This window comes from Porites lutea, chromosome 1 (assembly GCF_958299795.1).
Source record: "Porites lutea chromosome 1, jaPorLute2.1, whole genome shotgun sequence".
Lineage (NCBI taxonomy): Eukaryota > Metazoa > Cnidaria > Anthozoa > Scleractinia > Poritidae > Porites > Porites lutea.
The window spans coordinates 6,154,184-6,159,854 of record NC_133201.1 but is presented as its reverse complement, the minus strand read 5'-3'; positions in this window follow the sequence as shown (position 1 = coordinate 6,159,854).

The window sequence follows — 5,671 nt, the reverse complement described above, 5'->3', positions numbered from 1 at the left end:
TATCTGCTGATCTTCAAAGTCGTGTACTCCTGGACTTTTCCTCTATCTTCTTTATAACTTTCTGTCAAAGCATAATATATTTTAGTCAGGCAAAATCTTTAAACAGCTATGTAAGTACAGACCACCGCCTCTACCCCCATCCCCTCTCCACATCCTTCCCAAAAGAATTAAATAGATGATTTCAATTATTCCTTGAATTATTGCTGTAGCACTGGGTTGCTGTGTGGTTTGTGAACTATTGTGATTATTGACCTGATATGTGGTTATTGAACTACTTTTTTTCCAGGCAATAAAAATAAATACCATACATAAGACTATAAATGGCCATGCATGCACCTAGAATGGAATGACATTAGGCTTGTGTATGTTTACTGAACTCGTAATGTCATTACTGAACTATTTGTCTTCATTGAACTACAACAAAAATGAGGAATGTTCCTGTGTGGGCAATGCCACCTGAAATAAGAACAACATTCCATGCACTCAGGGGTAGAACTATGACAATGAGTTTATTGAATGGTTCCTACCTCAGTGCACAAGTGTGAGAGGAAGGAAAAATTTGGCTGCACTGGTATTAATTTTCAGCAGCAGAATTTTTTGTAAACATCTTCAGTGACGTGTGGATGAAGCAAAGTGAAAACACAAAACATTTCCAAAGGAAGAAAAAAGTATCAGGTATTGAAAAGATATAATATTCATGCTGGTATTATTATTATTATTATTATTATTATTATTATTATTATTATTATTATTCACAGTCTCTGCATCTGTCACTCAAGAAATTTCTTGTCAAGTAAACAAAGAAGTGAAAATTGATTCTATCTCAATAACCCGGCCAAGCCTTACAGATATATTTTTCATTTTCATTACTTTTTCAGCCCTAGGCTACTATTTTCCAGTTATTGATGCTAATTTAGACCAGCATTGCTTTCCCCTTGGCTATGCTTTTCCTGGTCATGAGCCTAATTTTTGCCTGAAATGTGACATGGCAACCTATGTGCACAACAGCAACTTTGAAAACATAATTCAATTGTGCATAACACAAACCAACAATCCCCAGACCACAGTTATTTCCGGACTGAGGAAGTAAACTGCCCCTCATGTTACCCTTTGTTGGTACAAAGGATGAAAGAACTGGCTCAGTCATTAAGAGGTAAAAAGAAATGTGTTATTGAACAGTGTTTCCTTACTATCTGATCTTGAGACTGATCGTTGTAACAATGAAAATATAAAATTACTACATAAATTTTATATAACGCTTACTATTCATGAGTTTTTTAGCATGTAAAAAAGAAAACAATAAGTGAATAACTTGTACAACTTCAAGTAAGCTCATGAAATTTCAGCAAGCAATTAAGCCACGCGTGATCATTGTCACAAACGTCGATACAAACATTTAACATAACCAGAACCTTACAAAAAAATTATTTCCAGATACCTTGCCGGAGATGATGACAATGACGATGGCGACGATAAAGATGATGACAACGGGGATTCATTCAACCAGAAAGCAGATGATGATGCAGAAGATTTCGACGAGGGCTGTTTAATATCCAGAAAAAGGAATTTCCCGCTTCGCGCATCTTTAAACGTACGAAATCAAATGTCAAGCTTGAGGGGCCACCATCAATCCATGGAAAAGACCTCACCGACACAAAACGGCTCTTCTAGAAGCCACTCAATACAAAAAAGGCAATGACCAAAAGTCGCAAACCACTTGTGTTGTACGTTGTTGACGGTTGATTCCCTTGACGCTTGCTTGCATCAAAACATGTTGCTCTTTTATCTATTGATTAAGTAGCCGAAACACTATTTTTTGTGTATCAGGAATTTAATACAAACTGATAAATCTCAACTACTGTAGCAACACGTCCTGATATGGTAAGAAATTTGAAAAATGCGCCGAAATACAGCTCCCAATCGGCCACCAATCGTCCGCCATATTGACAACAAGATCATTCATTCTTAACTTTCCGCATGCGCAGTAACTACGAGATCAATTTTTTACGTCACAACCTTTCGACCAATCAGCCGTTTTTAAGCCCTGTCCTTCAGCAGTTAAATGTTATTATACCCTACAAGGTGATCTTAGCTTTTGAATCTGAGAGAAATTCTCAAGTGCAACCACTTTCGTCATCATGGCAAGCAGTCCCCTGACTGGTTTTAGTATGTTTGCCGCATAAGGTCAACACTTTGCCAATAAAATATACAAGATAGCCATGGATTAGTTCATCGAGACCGTGACTGGCAAATATTCAACGCTCTACATATCAAGAAGAATTTTGATGCATTACCGAAGAACCACTCATGGTCTAAAGAAATTAGATCTTCTACCCCAGAATGAAATCCTTAGAGACTTTTACGTGAGGTTGCAAATTACAAGTTTAAAGAGAGATTTCCTTGGGTAACACTCCTTGTTAAACAAATCTTATCTATTTTGGAATCCTTAACTTTGGTGCTTAGAGTTAGTTGCCCAATTTCTCAACATGGACGTTATCAGTCTGCAAAAGCGATATCTTATCTATTTCCATAACTTTGGTGCTTCAAGTTAGTTGCCCAGTTTCTCAAGTTCATCTACGTCATCAGCCTGCAAGAGCGTTATTTTCTTGCCAAAATGTTCTTCGATTTTCTTCATGATCGTCAAAGACCGCTGACCATCAATGAAGTTGACGGCAATGCCGCTCTTGCCAAACCGGCCAGTCATGCCGATCCTGTGCAAGTATGTTTCGTAATCCGGTTTACCCGTGGGCTCAACTGGCATATCGTAATTTATTACGACAGTAACCTATAGCAACAAGACAAAAAAAAAAACAACATCATATTACTAAGGGCCTGTTTACATGGAGGTGTGGTAACCTGCTTAGGTGGGGTAACCCTTCTGTCCATATAATCTCTCATTTTAATTTGATCATGTTTACATGTAAACAGGGCCTAAGGCCTCACTGGCGTCACCAAGGGAATTTGGACGGTGGGTGGGGGGGGTATTGCACAAGGGAATAGCCCTTTTTGATCAATTCTGTGCTCGAGTCATTACTTAGTGCTTTAACCCTTTAGGACCTAATATCCACATACAAATTCTCGAAGCTGATCTCTATGCATTTCCTAAAAGAATGTGTTGAGAGAATTTGTTAAAAGATCAAGGCATTTTCTCTTAGGTGATCATTTTATTAATTCTCATAACCTAATCTCTTGACATTGCATGTATATCGTTAGGAGAAAATTGATGTTGGTCACCATTGGGACCTAAAGGGTTAGCCCATACAGTAATGCTCCTATGCAGTTACGAAGAGGATATCAAACAAATTTCATCAGGGAGCACTGAAAATAATAACCTTTTGGTAGTTTTTGCAGGCCTAGCATTAAAATTTGAAAAACTGGCCCAGTTACTATGATCTAAAATAGCGTAAGTTAAGAAGCATATTATATACCATACATCCCTACCCGAATTTTCAGGGAGTAACATTAAGTACCTACCCGGGCTCTTACTTGGCTCCTGCTTACTTTTTTGCATGCAATGTTAATACGATTGATGTTTTTTACATTTTTCATTGCTGTTTAAAATTCTGGTACCTTAGTGTGGTTACCGATGTCATTACATATTATGATTTTATCATGCACAAACCCAAAATCCATGGTCATTGATTCTTATGGCGGCCAATGCGAACTTACCTGTTCCACATTAATGCCTCTGGCGATGACATTAGTTGTTATCAGCAGTTTCTCCTTGCCGTCACGGAATTTGTTTAATACTGCTAGCCGCTGTTCCACTGTGATCTCGCCTGACAACAGTGCTACTGAATGACCATCCGCTGTCATCTTCTCTGCCAACCAAGAGGCCGCCTTCCGAGTCTGAAATGACACAGGCATACATAAATGTAAAAACATCCTAGGGTTAGGAAAAAATTCCCAAACAGCAACTAAAATTTAAGCTGCTTTGAAGTCATTTCCTGGGGCGAGGAAGGATTTGGATGGGAATCAGAGGAAAGGAAATAGGAGGGCGAGGGAAGCAATTTAATTTAACACTTACGTGACAGAAAACGATACACTGTCCAATAGACACAACGCCATACATGTTGGAGAGGGCCTGGAACTTATCCTCTTTGTCACGACACACCACATAACACTGCTTGATATTGTCCAGGCTCTCCTTTTCCCAACGCAGCCGAATGATGATAGGGTCTGGTACTACTGTCTTAGCAAATTTCATCACCTCGTCGTCGTGGGTTGCAGAGGACAGAAGCATTTGGCAATCTTTAGGCAGGGTCCTAGAACAGGAGAAATACATTACTTCTTAAGTTCAGTATTCGCATTGCAACTAAAGCGGGGTAACAATGACAACCTGCCCTTGGAACCTGTCACACTGGTCTCTCAGTGGAGAATATGAAAGATCGAAAAAAGACAACTTAACTGAATGGAGTTCCCTCCAAGGAACAAAGAGGTGGGTGGGTGGAAGGAAGCAAACAAAAGGGAAAAGAGCGGTAAAGCTATTCGAAGCAAACCAGAGGGCAAACCTCTGTGGAAATAAGACAAATGCATTTGCACAATGTAATCATCTACTGGTCAACAGAAAATCTCCCAGTAACTATGATTATTTATAATCTCATTGAAAGGACGTATCAGAGATTTTTTGCCAGTATGATCCGTAAGTATGCCAAAAGGGAACAAGCCTTTCCTGTATATTCTAATGGACTGATCCTGGTGTCCCTTTAACGCAATCATGACACCAGCATCATCTAACACAAACATCTTGATTTTTTGGGGGTCCAGTGCTCGGTGGCGCAGAATCCAGTCTAGTAGAGTTCCAGGTGTAGCAAATATTATGTGATCTGTGAGTTTCTGCCCTCTTGACACTGTAGAAAGGAGAAGGAGAGGGGATTAAGAACATTAAACGCTGTTTATGGAATATCCAATAATCATTTTCTTGAGCAACAAAATAAAAAAAATGCTAAGCCATATTTATAGGCGTTAACCAGGGTGCAAAGAAAGTCGGCTTTACTGCCTGTCATTTACGTAAGCTGTAGCTAGCCCCAAAGTCATTTCGACTAGCACAGACAAAAATTTTTGCTGAAAAGGATTGATTACCGTTCCTCTGTGATAATTTTTTATCAACTCCCCATAAAACTTCACTTGCCCATCGAGCAATTCACTAGCCAGATAGCAAACTCCACTAGTCTTATAGCCCAGGGCTATCTTAGATTACTTTCTTTGCAAGCTTCTCAACGCAACCGCCCCTTCCCCCCCCCCCCCCCTCCGCCACCCCAGCATGCTTCTGGGGATAAGTGGACAAGTGAACTCTTAAACTAAAAATAAAACAGAAAATGATGCTTATACCAAGCATTGAATTAAACCCGTTAAGGAGACCAATTGAGGAAAGGCTCAACTTTTTTTAACCACAGCCCCAAACAAGACCTAGGCCTAAGAGGCTAAAAATATTGGCGTTTTACTTTTTGTCTTACTAAGTAAGACAAGACATCCAAAATTTACACCCCTGAGCGAGACAGGATGGTATTCCCCCTTCAGGCCTATGTCTTGCACATAGCATGATTATTTTTGCTGGCTCCAGTTTCGCACCTCTCTCCCCCCTCACTGCATAACCAATCTTGACGTCAGGGCAGAATTTGCCCATCTTTTCCGCCACTTGTCCTGTTTGTAGTGCAAGCTCATATGTAGG